This window comes from Lissotriton helveticus, chromosome 5_1 (genome assembly GCF_964261635.1).
Source record: "Lissotriton helveticus chromosome 5_1, aLisHel1.1, whole genome shotgun sequence".
In the NCBI taxonomy this organism is placed as follows: Eukaryota; Metazoa; Chordata; class Amphibia; order Caudata; family Salamandridae; genus Lissotriton; species Lissotriton helveticus.
Window position 1 is genome coordinate 270,394,978 of NC_136065.1, and position 16,419 is coordinate 270,411,396.

The following is a 16,419-nucleotide window of genomic DNA, read 5'->3' on the forward strand; positions in this document are numbered from 1 at the left end:
TGAGTTTCGGCTGCTCTTGATGCTACAGCGACAGGCGGCTGCAAGAGGACTCTCAAAATGGCGGCCTGTTCTTTGGATTTGGGCCTGGTCCACTAAAATGGCCCTGGGACACCTTAGAACTCGGACGCTCGATTTTTTTTTCCTTTCCTGTACATGCAAAAAAAGGTAAATGCCCGGTACGTTACACGCTTCATCTGCCACGATGAACTCTCCAGAGGAACCGAAAAAAAATATAGTTGTGGTAACTATACCATGCATCGTCATATGGAGAGGTGGCACCAATTAATTATAGTGCTGCATAAAAGAGAGATTTGGAGGAGAACCCCTGACCTGCTAGTACATTCATCAAAGAAGTGGCACTGAGAGCTTCAGAGGCAAGGGAAACGGTCCCAAATATTTAGAAGAACTTTGGAAAGATTAAAATGACATGTTTAGATTGTGGCAAATTAATTTCATGTGGACAGATGAGTGTTACTCTAATAAATACAGCATATGAACATCATCATAGTCGATGGTTGGTAGAGACATTTTGACTATATCCTGGACCTGCCCGTCCTCGCCCAAAATGGCGCCGGAATAAATGGGACTCGTAACTCCTTGTTGTGTACTGGTTGCAGAACCTTGAAATCACGAGATACGTATGCAGTTTTGAAGCACATGGCGGGCGGGGACGAGAATTGATTGAATATTTCGACATCCCTATTGATATTAAGTTCTGATGTGTTATTGATTACTGTACTGTTGAAAGTTCGAATTAACGTCACCCATGGTACTTGCCCGCAAATGTATATCTAGATAATTTTATTGTAACTGGCCCTGTCGTATTTTAATTATAAAATGTACGTCCACCGATTCCGTAACTGTTAGACACCTTAGTTCTTGCAACCTAATGGCCCGCCCGTTACGTTCCTCTACAGTGTAAATGTCTATTCATCATATACGATTACAGTTTGCTCTGTGGCAGGCCCACGTGGTTATAGGCTCGTATTTGTATAATGAAATTTTCACAATAAAGGTTTTTAAAAGAAAACATGGTAGTAGTATATACATTGGTAAAGTTTTTAATAATAGTGACTGTTTTAGAATCATTAAAAGGCAAGTGAAATAAAGCAGACCAATTACATGAAGGGTAAAAGGTATAATACGAAGGAACGCAGTAAAGATAAATGGTCAAGGGCTGTTGTGTTTTCTATTCCTGCAACATAAAGTGATCGATAAGAATCTCATATTCAGGCGTATCGGCGACTAAGACAGCAGGTCGACCCTCTTTTGCTCAACGGCTCCGTCATGGGACGAAGAAACGCTCTTTTTCTCGAAAAAAGAATATATTTTACTTGCAGGACAGTTGTAAAATTTCCGGGAAAGTACATTAGCCTGGAACATTATAACATATATTTAAGAAAAAATAATGTTCGGAAGTAATGAAAAGCGTAATTTTTAGGTCATATGACCAAGCCTTTCATCATTACAATAAGAAAAGTAAAATGAACCAATGAAAAGTTTTATTAACAAGTCACATGACTTGTTATGCTTACGTTACGCGCTGCGCGCCCCGGATGACTTCCGGATGCGCTAACGCGGCGCGTCATATGACGCATTACGCGACAACGCAGGTACAGAATATAGTCAAAATGTCTCCACCAACCAGCGGTCGGAACACAACCCCTTTCAGCAGGCTAAATAGTTCTGTTAAATGACAACAGAAGGGACAGGCAACAAGAACCATCAGTCAAAGAGGGGAGGGCTAGTTCTTCTCTACCGGGTTACATTGGGGCGCTACCGGAACTGATCGAATTGGTAGTCTACAGTGTTTCTGGATGTTTCAGACTGAAGCTGGGGTTAGCATGAGAGCAGCACCATTTCGTAGCTCCGTCGTGGTCATTCCGCAACCAATCATGGCAGCCGTTCTTTATCGTTATTTTGGGCGGGGTGGGTGGCGGAGCCGAGCTGTTTTGCAGCCATCATTGTGTGGAGTTCAGTTCATCTCACTAGTTTTGTATTTGTCATGAGGGGTTGTTCCTAATGTTTCTATTTTAGCGAGGTCAAAAAGAGATCCCATTAGTGGCCTACTGATTTTGCTCGATTCCTTTTCTTTTTTTTTACACGATTTTTCGTTATCTGCAAAGACTAAACAGAGTATTGCGACTCTGTGTTTGTTTGTAAATAGAGAATGAACCAAAGAGAACTAATTCTAAAACAGTAAATACTTGGATAACAATCAATCAAATGGAGAGAGAAGCAGGCACGACGGATTACAATGGGGGCAAAGGCCTGCGTTAACTACCTTTCACTATCTGCAAAGAGAGAGTACTCCTAATAGAAATGAGGGGGGGGGGCACCATTCAAAGCAGATCAGTGTGCATAAACACGAAAATGTTTTCACTTACCACGTACTTGACATTCAACAGCTTATGATATTTGCTATTAAAAAACCATTGAAATTCACTGAAAAAACCATAGGTTATAGACCATATATAGTTAGGAATTAGCATTTACAAAACCTTGAAAATTCACTGAAAAAACCATAGGTTATAGACCATATATAGTTAGGAATTAGCATTTAAAAAACCTTATTTTACTCACACAAAACCATTGAAATTCCATATATAGTTAGTTGCACTAACTATATATCGCGCACCCGCAATCCACTGCTGATCATGTCACATATTACATCATTCATGACATGGTCAGTGACATCACTGATGACATCACTGATGACATCTCAAATGACATCACTGATGACATCACTGATGACATCTCATTTGACATCATTCTTGTGCTAATACGATAAACCTCTTCAGACTCTAATATAACCTTAGATACACTCAGTGTATACAGACACTCACACACTGCCACTCATCCATGGAGTTACTCACACACCCAGTCAGTCATGCAAAGAAACAATCTCACCTCCATTTCTTCAACTATACAGTTAAACACACCTTACTTATTGAAACATATACTAACACATATTTACTCTCTTATACAATCCCTGATACAAGTTCACAATGATCGATACAACTACTCACTCATTCAGTGGCTCTCATGCACAGTTATTTATATATGCCAACTCTCACATGTACTGTGTTTTACATATGTACTTACTATGACATGTAGCATTGAGATATCCATTCACTCATCAATACACTCATGCACACAGTCAACTGCCCATGTAGCTGTTTCCACATGCACTCTTGAACTCATACACCTAGTGAATAAACTGCTCACACATCTATGCATAGAGTCACACACCTTCCAGCCACCCCTACACAAACTCAATCTCCCATAGAAATACTTGGGCAACCAATTAATAACACATATAGCCTCTCGTATAGCTAATGATCAACACATGCAGCAGTTTACAGAACAACAGACATAATGATGCACAAATTAAGACAGTTTAGTCACTAACCCATGCATTCAGTGAGACACATTTAATCACTCACTCATACAGTCAGTCACGCACCTACTAAATCCTTCATCCAGACACTTATACATCCACTCATTCTTCAATATGTAAAACATATTTAAACTTTACAAAAACACACAGACACTAGATGATGTCATCAGTGATGTCATTTGAGATGTCATCAGTGATGTCATTTGAGATGTCATCAGTGATGTCATCAGTGATGTCACTGACCATGTCATGAATGATGTAATATGTGACATGATCAGCAGTGGATTGCGGGTGCGCGATATATAGTTAGTGCAACTAACTATATATGGAATTTCAATGGTTTTGTGTGAGTAAAATAAGGTTTTTTAAATGCTAATTCCTAACTATATATGGTCTATAACCTATGGTTTTTTCAGTGAATATATATATATATATATATATATCGCCGCTCCGTTGCACCAAAAGAACCGGGGCACTCGCAGACGGGTGCCTCTCGTGGTGGCGCCCCACGTCACAAAATTCCGCTCCGATCGTCTCCCATTCAAAGGAAAGAAAATCCGGCACTCATAGGAGAAGTGTTAGGTTCCGTTCTTTAATTTCAAACAGTTAGCAGACAAACGCGTTTCGGTTTTCCTTCGTCAGTGTCTACCATTGACACGGAAGGAGGCAGACTTAAAAAACCGATCCACGGCTTAATAACATGTACTACCAACAAGGACGATTTGAAATAATAGCGCTGTATGGATTGACACTAGGGCGCCAAGAAACGCACACGTGTAAAAACACGATGAAGTATAGTGATTCTGGCTTTTATTTAATTATTTAGAATGACTAGAAATAACTGTTTATAAATTCTATATGAAATTAATTTTAAACTATATCGCCTGTGGTAACGTTCAGAAATGATTTAATCTGTAATAGACAATGTTAAGTTTACTGCTCACGGGGTATGAACGGTAGTCCACTTTCTATGTACATGCCGGATACGACGAAATGTTTTTTAAGTCTGCCTCCTCCCGTGTCAATGGTAGACACTGACAAAGGAAAACCGAAACGCGTTTGTCTGCTAAGTGGTTGAAATTAAAGAACGGAACCTAAAACTTCTCCTATGAGTGCCGGATTTTCTTTCCTTTGAATGGGAGACGATCGGAGCGGAAATATATATATATATATATATATATATATATCTCCAAAATACCCTCCACAAAGAAAGGCAGAGGCCACGATAGGGGAACACAATGGAGTCTCTATTCCTTATTGGCAAATGGGCGTATGCATTTCGGCTGTGTAGCCTCTTCAGCGCCCAGAATAAAACAGGAGGTGAGTATGCTGCCAAAAAGTCCTGCCCCAACAAAGCTAGTTATAATAGTCTCCGCCCTGAAAGCGATGATTGATGTCACCTGCTTCATTTTCCCGATGGTCAAAGGAACTGCAACTCCCAGCATGCAATGGTTTGCCAGGATAGGACGGCAACAACGTTGTGGGGACTGCAGGTTTTTTCGAGTAGCTCTCTCCCAATGTCCCGTGTTGCCTGCAGGAATATCGTGGCTCCTTGGGTCCCCTGACTGCACAACCACCGCAACCAGGTATGTGTTCCGCGGGGGCAAGTGCGACAGTGCGCCTCGCCCAGGGCAGAGTTCCGTGACTCCGACACCGCTTCCTGTCCTCCTGTGCACAGTGGTGGGCCTGGTCTTTCCGATACCTCGGAATACGAAAATGTTTCTGCCGGAGCGAAAACAGCGCCAGTGAAGACCAGGCCAGCTTGAGTGCAGGGGCCCCTGTAGCACGCCGCTGGCTAGCAGTGCAAACTGTATCCAAAATACCCTCCACAAAGAAAGGCAGAGGCCACGATAGGGGAACACAATGGAGTCTCTATTCCTTATTGGCAAATGGGCGTATGCATTTCGGCTGTATACACACACATACATGCAAGCCTCGCCTCACAGGGGGAAGCTCCAAACCACTGGATATCTCGGAACCCCTGTTAAAAATGGACAGAAATACTTTCATGAACAGGCTTTCTTCTGCACACACATTGTTTGATCAGGTACTCTTGCAGTTGCCACGTTTTATTCTATTACAGTAAACAAATGATTAACGGAATGCTGACAATGCAAACATTCTCCCCCAGTCAAAGAATCTGGGTTAAATCCATCGCTCTTTTGCCCACTACGCCACCACAGTCTGGACCCAGCCACAAGCAGTCTTGACCCTGTGCCCCGTGGGAACAGTCCAGACCGAACTGCCAGGCCAGGTCCTCCCTGGACCGGAAACAAGCATCCTGGGAACGGTTTCAGGGTATGTCACCCTTCTTCAGCCAGGCTAGTTTGAATCCAGTGGCACAGTGAGCACGGGACCCACGTCTGGGCATACCCATCCCACTTAAGACGAAAAGTGTTGCAGCAAACAAATGATGGACGCAATGCTGACAATGCAAACATTCTCCCCCAGTCAAAAGATCTGGGTTAAATCCATTGTTCTTTTGCCCACTACTCCACCCCAGTTTGGACCCAGCCATATGCAAATCAGTCTTGTTCCTGTGCCCCATGGGAACAGACCAGACCGTACTGCCAGGCCAGGTCCTCCCTGGACCGGAAAATAGCATCCTGGGACCGGTTTCAGGGTATGCCACCCTTCTTCTGCCAGGCTAGCTTGAATCCAGTGGCACAGTGAGATAGAAACCCATGCCTGGGCATACCCATCCCACTTAGGATGAAAAGTGTTACAGCAAACAAATGATGGACGGAATGCTGACAATGCAAACATTCTCCCCCAGTCAAAAGATCTGGATTAAATCCATCCTTTTGCCCACTATGCCACCCCAGTTTGGACCCAGCCATATGCAAATCAGTCTTGACCCTGTGCCCCATGGGAACAGTCCAGACCGAACTGCCAAGCCAGGTCCTCCCTATATGGGAAACTAGGATCCTGTGACCGGTTTCAGGGTATGTCACCCTTCTTCAGCCCGACTAGCTTGAATCCAATGGCACAGTGAGCAAGGGACCCACATCTGGGCATACCCATCCCACTTAGGGTGAAACGTTTTACAGCAAACAAATGATGGACGGAATGCTGACAATGCAAACATTCTCCCTCAGTCAAAAGATCTGGGTTAAATCCATTGTTCTTTTGCCCACTACGCCACCCCAGTTTGGACCCAGCCATATGCAAATCAGCCTTGACCCTGTGCCCCATGGGAACAGCCCAGACCGAACTGCCAGGCCAGGTCCTCCCTGGACCGGAAACAAGCATCCTGGGGCTGGATTCAGGGTATGTCACCCTTCTTCAGCCAGGCTAGCTTGAATCCAGTGGCACAGTGAGCAAGGGACCCATGTCTGGGAATACCCATCCCACTTAGGGCGCAAAGTGTTACAGCAAACAAATGATGACCGGAATGCTGACAATGCAAACATTCTCCCCCAGTCAAAAGATATGGGTTAAATCCATCGTTCTTTTGCCCACTACGCCACCCCAGTTTGGACCCATCCGTATGCAAATCAGTCTTGACCCTGTGCCCCTTGGGAACAGTCCAGACTGCACTGCCAGGCCAGGTCCTCCCTGGTCCGGAAACAAGCATTCTGGGACCGGTTTCAGGGTATGTCACCCTTATTCAGCCAGGCTAGCTTGAATCCAATGGCACAGTGAGCAAGGGACCCACGTCTGGGCATACCCATCCCACTTAGGGCGAAAGGTTTTACAGCAAACAAATGATGGACGAAATGCTGACAATGCAAACATTCTCCCCCATTAAAAGGTCTGGGTTAAATCCATTGTTTTTTTGCCCACTACGCCACCCCAGTTTGGACCCAGCCATATGCAAATCAAGCTTCACCATGTGCCCCATGGGGCATCCTGGGACCGGTTTCAGGGTATGTCACCCTTCTTCAGCCAGGCTAGCTTCAATCCAGTGGCACAGTGAGAAAGACACCCAGGTCTGGGCATACCCATCCCACTTAGGATGAAAAGTGTTACAGCAAACAAATGATGGACAGAATGCTGACAATGCAAACATTCTCCCCCAGTCAAAATATCTGGGTTAAATCCATCCTTTTGCCCACTACGCCACCCCAGTTTGGACCCAGCCATATGCAAATCAGGCTTCAAAATGTGCCCCATGGGGCATCCTAGGACCGGTTTCAGGGTATGTCACCCTTCTTCAGCCAGGCTAGCTTGAATCCAGTGGCACAGTGAGCAAGGGACCACATCGGGGCATACCCATCCCACTTATTCTATGGCAGCCTTAATACCACACCCACTAGGCATAAATAAGGAAACTCCAAGTTTCCAGACTTCATGTGCTGTTCCAAATTACAGCGTATTGTTTTTTTTACACAGAATTTCTGTGTTGAAAATATCTTGCAGTTGACCAACGGGCCTCAGTTGAGCAGAACCTCCAGAGCACTATATAGCAATAACACAGTCATGCCTCTAGCAGAAATATCATACATCAAGTCAGCCCCAAAGCAATTCTTATACTCCTGAAGCTAAGAATGGCATAACATATGGCAATCACCCAAATGCAGAGCAGTGTGAAACACCCTTACCGCACCGGACCTAGCAGCCCACACGTCTTCACTCCATCACCAACACAACAGGACCCAACAATAATCTACATGGGGATGTGGGCTGACCCCGTTTTTGTCTTCCGGTCTTTGGTGAAAGATGTTTTCCAGCTCTCCTACAGTATGCAAGGTTGCTCGAGTAATGTAGTTCTTATCCTCATGCTGGTTAATGGAAATTCTGTTCTGTTACTTCAATGATCAACCCTCACTAATGATGAGTACACCCATAAGTATTCTTCTAGGCACGTATTCCAAGAATGGTGATAAGCAATGGGTGGGACTCTAGATAATTTGGCAGTGTTCACTTGATTACATTTTGGGTGTAAGGCTCTTGTTGTAACAGACACATCAGTGGTACTCCACATTTACCATGCATCACATTTTTTGCATAATCGCTGGGAAGTAGTATATTCGATTAAGACATTTAAAAATGAAAGATTTGGTGCCTATAGTCAAGTGACATAATTTTCACTTGGTACAACAGAACTCCCATTGTATGTCAGCTATGGAATGCCCTAAATCAATTTCCCACAAACTCCTAACTGGCTGATCAGAGGTTTCAATTACATCTGAGCTCAACTTATAAAGTTTGGTGACCCATCTGCTGATAGAGCCTGAGTTAATTAGTGATGTAAGTGGAAATGTCTGAAAGGCTTCCTTGGCTACCTATCTAAGTCAAAAGTATGTGACTACATCCAGGGGGCGGTGGTACCCCTTGTCTTATGATCGTCTAGAGTCAACAATTAATCCCCTGGAGAGGGTGTGGCATCCAATGCACTTTTTTAAACTGCGCAAGTCCGTACAGAGCCTAATACTTTTGTCAATTTTTCACACAATAACTATTTAACTGACCCACTCAGAAGCTTCAGATTTTTCAATTACGCCCCAACAGATCATTTGTTCAAGAAGAGATTTAAGTTTATCTCTAATGTTAAGAGGAACAGGCCGGGCCTTGTGAGTCACAGGTATGGCTTCTTTTTTAACACAATAGGATGAACAATGGAATGAACATAACTCTTAACACAACCAACAGAATTACTGAATACTTGTGGGAATGAATGGTCCATAAACCCATACCTTCTCGGTCAATAGACTGAACACACGCAAGAGGTACGTCAAAAACTCTGACTGGAGGATCAGCTCCAGGAACCAAAATAATTCCAAGCTTTGCTAAATCCTTCCAGCCCACAACATACCTGCCTTTCTTTGCAACATACATTTTTGTAAAAACAGACCTACCCAAACAAGTAATGCAATCATTGAAAACCCCCAACATGTCAATGTTTTGATCTCCATATGCTTTAGGTCGTACATCAGGAGTCTATAACTGTACACAGTCTAACCTGTTAATATTGAACAGTGGACAAACACTCTTACACTTTTTTTTTTTTGTAAATACTACATGAAATATGCCCAATGGTTGTTTAGCCCATATTTTTTTTTAATTGTCTCTGATTAATTTATCTGATTGCATACTTAAATTGGACAATGCTGAACTGATCTTGCGTACCGGCACCTTTTTGAGAGTTGCTACAGGTGCTCGGAAAACAATGTGTGATCCATGATGTAAATCGTATCTTGCTATTTATTATATGTATTTTATCTACGTTTATTGTATTTTGCCACCCTATGAACTTTGACGTTGCTACTAATGTGTTTTTATTTGTATATGCTTACTTTTATGGATACGCTGTTATCCGAATAAAGTCTTTGGCCATGAATATGGATATGGTAAACGAGAAGCTAACCTAGCTAACCTCGCTGGGCATTTACTGGTTCCACCAGGTAATAACATTTAATCAAGGGTTTATGATCAGATTTTAGGTTGAATTTGGAACCTGATAAGTAGGTTCTGAAATATACACAACCCTAAGCTGCCACTAAAGTCCCGTGTTCAATAAGTGAATAATTCCTTTCAGAATTATTCAGTGTCCTGGATGCAAATTCAACAGTTTTTTCATGACCATTATAGACCTGGGAGAGAATAGCTCCAAGGCCTGTGGCTCTAGCATTGACAGTGAGGATGGATTAAAGTTTGGTGTCAAAAGAAGTGAGTATGCCTGCGTCACAAATGTTTTTTTGATATTATCAAAACATGACTGTTGTTGTGATTCCCACACAAAGGTAGCTCCTTTTCTTTTTCTTTTTTAAAATTTGTTTATTGGCATTTTGAGCAAAATAAAAAACCAACAGGTTGCATTCGTAGTTACAGCATAGTTAATATGATTGGGTATAGTAGTGAGTCGAATACAGAGCACAAAAACAAAACAAAAAGTCAGGAAACATTCCATTCCATTACTTTGTCAGATATCAACCATTTATAAGGTAGGTAGCTCCTTTTCTTAAGAGTAACCTAAGAATTTCTGTTTTTGCAGAAAAACCTTGAACAAATTTAGAGTAATACTCAATAAGACCTAGTAAAGATCTTAATGTATCTTTGTCAGAAGGTGTGGGAGCTAACTTAATTGCATCCAAAATGTTTTGCTTAGGTCTTACACCTTCGGCAGAGATCGCATAACCATGATATTCACCTTTGTCCACCAAAAAAAAAACATTTTTCACATCTGAGGGTTAAACCAGATTCTCTGATCTTGAGCAGCGCCTCCCAGAGGGTGCAATTGTGTTGGTGAATGGTGTCTCCAAACACAAGAATGCCATCTTGCAAATATACAATGTTATTGACATCTTTTAAAAGAACACTGATCATATGTTAAAAAACGCTAGCAGTAGAGTAAAGGCCGAAAGGCATTCTAGTGCACTGGAAAATGCCATCCATAATGATGAAAGTTGTGAGTGGTTTGGACTGTTCATTAAGTTTAATCAGATTGTAAGCATTTTTTAAGTCCAACTTTAAAAAAAAATCCACCATTTAAAGCCAAGATCAATTTGATAATATTGGGTAATGGGTGGGTATCTACAATCACATTTTGATTAACTAATCTCAAATCAATGCAAAATATGAGTTTTTCGGCAGATTTTTCAGTGATAACCACTGGAGAAACCCACATGGAGATTTCTACTGGCTCAATTACATCTGAAGAGACCATATCCTTAAGTATATCTTTCACTTCCACCTTGGTTACCAAAGGTATTCTGCGTACCTCGTGTTGTACTGGAAGAGCCTCAGGTTTTAATACTATTTTGTGGACATAACCCTCAAAGCATCCTCATTTTTCTCTAAAAACATAGTTTGCTTCATCCTAAATACTTTCCAAGGAAGGGTTCTCTACTACCATTACTTGAGTGGGTGCTCTAGGGTCAACAATGATGCACAAATCATACTGATGCATCCATCCTAGAATGGGAGGTCCATCAGTAGCTATGTACACCTTCCCTTGTATTGACCTACTCCCAAATTCTAGGGTGGTATTTATATGTCCTAAAAGATTTATAGTTTCATCTTGATAACCCTCAGGGTTAATGTTTTTGGGGAGTAACATTATATCTGACCATAACATGTCAAACCCTGTTTTGGGAACAATAGTATACATGGACCCAGAGCCCACCATAAATTGTACAAATTTTCCATTTATCACAAAATCTGCTTTAAGTCTATTTCTTTTGTCCTTGTCATCAGTGGGATCACCAACACTTAAAATCTTATCTTTGTGTGGTAAAACCTCAAAGTCTTCATACAAGGTGTCAATACCATGAGATGTGACCTTAACATTCTCATCTAGGGTGGCAATTGTCCGTTTGAACGGTTGTTTACACACAGTTACAAAGTGACCTTTGCACCTATACTTCTTACAATTTGTATCAATAGCTACACACTTGCGATAATCAGCATTGTGAAAGGGACTACCAAACCTGTAGCAAGATTTAGTTGGTTGTCTATTTTTCTTAACAGGTCTGCCAGATTTGAATACCGCTTCAACATCAAGATCTTATCTTGCTACAATGGATACACCATCAGGATTACTAAAATCCTTTTTACATAATTCACGTATGCAAATTTGAGATTGTTCAACCACCTTAGCAATATCAATGGCATCTTTTAGTGAAGAATGTTTTGCAGCCCAGAGTCGTTCCTGAGTTTTTTTTACACTTACAGTGAACAATCAATTGATCACAAACTAGTTTGTCTGTCATTGCCCCAAATTTACATTTTACAGAAAGTTGCCTAAGTTTGAAAAAAAGTAATCAATGGATTGATTCTCCTCCAGATGATGAGTGTAAAACTTGTAACGAATCATGAGAATGTTAATCTCTAGCAAATCTGCACTCTAAACTTTTTTGTCTTCAACATAAACATCTTCAATGGGATCACTGTTGCGTAAAGTGGCTGTAGGTGAGTATTTGAAGATGCATTGAACTTCCTTGCCTAAATTGTTCAGTAAAAGCGCTTTGTTTCTGGCAGCACAGAACTCAGTACCATCCAGAGCCTCCAAATAGTTTTCAAAGATAGGTAACCAATCATCCCACTCACTAGAAAGTGGACCAGGAGAAGACAATTTTTTACGCCTAGTGCCATCCGGGAGCTGCACTGGCTCCCGGTCAGACGTCGCATCCAATTCAAAGCACTTTGCCTGGTTCACAGATCTCTACATGGCAAGGGACCTGACGACCTCAACAACCTCCTTCTTCGCTATGTACCTTCGCGTACATTGAGGTCTGCTACCCTTGACCTAGTATGCCAACCCAGAATAAAGAGAGCCCGATGGGGTGGTAAGTCCTTCTCTTTCCAGGCAGCAAAAATCTGGAACTTGCTACCCCTTTCACTCCGTGCCCAAAAATCTAAAGCACACTTCAGAAAGGACCTAAAGACCTGGCTCTTTAATTAAACTGATCTATTCCCCTGTCCTCCCCTCCCCTTGTATCTTAGCGCCAAGACGCCGCGACATTCGTGCGCTCTACAAATATTTCAGTCAGTCAGTCATAAGAAAATAGGAGGGGAGATGATTGCTCCTTGTGACTGCATAATGAACAACACTAGATGGCTCTATGTATGAAACGAATTTACAGTAGAGAATACGCTGAAACAATGTTGTAAGAACAAATAGGTAAGGAGGCAGTACTAAGAAATGTAAGTATCACTGTTGTACATACGAACATTCAAGTTTCACATTCAAGTCTCCAAAGCAGTTTCAGAGAAGAAGTGTGTGATTCACTGTTGAATTGATTCACTGTTGTGACTAAGAAACTTTGAACAAAAGATCACAAAGAATCATCATTATTGCTCACCACACCACAAACAGCGACTGGAACTGTAATGGCTCACCAATGAAGCGATGTAATAACCACAGTTGTTGCTCACCTGGCTGTGATTTAATCCGATGTGGCTCACCGTTGCATAAATATTGTTAGGTGTGTGAGTAGAGTCGGCTTGCTTCTCACTTGAATGACTACAGTGTCATTGAAAATATGCATTGAAGCTATGTATAGAAAAACACACTTTAATGGCCACCAACGTCGTCTTACGTGCTTTTGTAAAGTCGTAGGACTTGTTATGAGTGAACTATGATGTCGTCAGCAGCACTGAGCATGTCTCGCGCAAGTCACCACTGTCATCTGCTAAGTCTCGAGGTGATGCCCATGTGTGACTATTATTGCACTCCCCACACCAATTTCGCCAAAAAGAAAGAGCTGGACAACTCACCGACTAGCACTCTGCTTCCATCTTTTGTCGTGAACATCGTGAGATCACCGGCCTCAGCCAGAACAGGTAGCCCCGAAAGCGGGTCCGGAGCCACTTGCCACCGCAGAAGTCCGCAGGCCAACTCGTCGCCAAATTTTGAAAGTACTTAAGGACGACTCTTCACAAGCGAAGTAGGTAAGTAACTTTATTTCTTTTAAGTTGCAACCTGCAGTACAAGCATGGCTCATCCCCAGCCAGCCACTCTCTAACTGACCGCCCAAGAACTTCCCAACCGTAGGTAGCATGTGAAACGCACAGGGCACAGTGCTCCACACTCCTCACGTGAAAGAGAAGAACATAAACTATAAGTACAACAGAGTGACTTGTGGATTTCAGTGGCAATCATTGTAGGGACATCATGACCTCTGTTGTTTACAACCATAGGGAAATACAAGATAGTGTCAGGGTTCGATAACCAGATGCCCAAAATCCACAGGAGTGAAGAGAAATCCCCTTAACCTCTAAAAAACAACCACAGGATTGATGAAGAACATACACTCCTATGGGCTGTTCTCTAAAAGTATGGGGGAAAATTCCAAGGAGTGTCCACCACTCTCCCCATACGTGGGGTGGGTTAGTGCAGGGGGGTAACAGGTCTGTCTGGTCTCAGGATGCTGGAAAAGGAAACAATAAGAATATACCAATACACTGTACTATAAACCAAACTAGCAATACATTGACATGTGATTAGCATAGCATTCCACTTACCCCAAGTAGGTCTCGAAATGTCCTTGAAGAGTAGCGTGGGTAATATATGGGACTCAAAGAGATAGGAGTCCAGAGGGACTGGGAAGGGCTACTCAATATCTCACTCACACGACATACAACCATTCAGACCAAAAATAAAGTGCCACAGAAGCAACTCAATAGGTTTAACGTGGGGAGTTGCGGAGTAATGGCCGGCTCTTCTGGGGCGCCGAAGAGCGGAGCATCTACTCGCACAAGAGAGGCGAAGCCCGGCCCAGGACCAAGCACTAGGCGGAGCATCACAATCCCACACAGGGAAAAAGAAACGGAAAAGGTGGAAGAAGACTCGAAGAGCCTTGTACCAGGAATACCTCGAGGCACAGCGTACCAATAGCGGGGAAAAGCAAACTCGGCTTTCAAGCCTAAACGTGCACCGACCGGTGCGGAGGGAAAGTGTGCCCAATGGGAAAGAAAACAAACTTCGGCGTCCAAGCCGAGAGGTGCACCAAACGGTGCGACGAGGAATAGGAACCCGGTTTCCAAGTTAACCGGAGATTGGAAAGTAGGTAGGCGGAGAAGTCCGCGCCGATGAAGCTGTCTCGGCAATCTCCCCGAATGTAGTCTTCGGAGAGCGGGGAAATACAGGGAGGGAATCAGCATACATGCGTCTCGCTAGGAGCAATGGCGATCAACAAACAAGGAACTGGAAAGGGGGCGTGGTCACGGCAGTAAGCCAAGCGTCGGTATCACTGTAGAGCGTCCCTATACGTGATGAAGGGATCGTCTCTAAAGTGCAGTGTGTGTTGGCCTATGAGGGAGTGAGGGAAAAGAGACACGGGGTGACTAGTTAAACACATGTCAATGCCTAACCCTCGTAGCTGCTCTCAAACCCCTAACAGTACCCCTCCCTAATGGCCTATTCATGGGTCGAGGTTTAGTGGGATGTAATGTGTGGAATTCTCCTATCAGTCTGGCAGCATGGATATGTTCTGCTGGTTCCCAGGATCTATCCTCAGGTGGGTAGCCTACCCAATCCACTAGATATTGTAGTTTACCCCTGACTCTACGGGAGTTCAAAAATTTCTGGACTTCATATTCTTCTTCTCCTTGAATGGTTAGTGGAGGGGGAGGCGTGTCTGGGTTCACAGGGGGTAGGTACTTTTTAAGCAATGAACAATGGAAAACGGGGTGTATTTTGGTTTGTGGAGGTAATTGTAGTTTCAAAGTCACTGGGGAAATAATTTTTACTATCGGAAAGGGACCTATGTATCTGGGCCGGAATTTTCTCGACCCTTCCATTCTAAGGTTCTTAATGGACAGCCAGACTTTCTCTCCTACATTATAAGTGGGTTCCTTTCTCCTTTGTTTATCTGCCTGTTGTTTCATGGCTTCTTTGGCTTTATGCAATTCACCTTTCGCTGTTTCCCACACATCTTTAATCAGCTTATGTTGTTCTTCTAGTGCTGGGACTAAGGCTGGGGTTTGCTCCAAGACTAAAGGAAGCATTCTAGGGTGTTGAGCATGATTGAAATATAAAGGAGACACACCTGTAGCGGAATGTTGTGAATTGTTATATGCAAATTCCGCTAAGGGCAGAGCTTGAACCCAAGTAGAAGAGAGAGTGGTAAGCAAACAGCGGAGATATTGTTCTAGAGTTTGGTTGGTTCTCTCCGTCTGTCCGTCTGTTTGTGGGTGGTAGGCTGTCGATAACCTATGATCAATGGCTAGCGTTGAACATACCCCTCGCCAGAATTTGGATACAAATTGGGGACCTCTGTCTGAAATAATCACAGAAGGCAAACCATGGAGTCTTACAACTTGCTCTAAGAACACCTGCGTTAATTCTTTGGCTGAAGGAATCTTTTTCAGGGGAATGAAGTGAGCCATTTTGGATAACATGTCTACCACTACGTAGATGGTGTTGTAACCTTGACATCTGGGTAACTCAGTAATAAAGTCCATGCTAAGTGTATGCCAGGGTGAAGAAGGAACAGCTATGGTTTTTAATAATCCTGTGGGTGCACAATGAGATGCCTTTTGTCTAGCGCAAGTAGAACAGGCCTTAACGAACAACTGGATATCTTGAGCCATGTTCTCCCACCAAAACCATCTGTCACATAGATTCGGAGTCT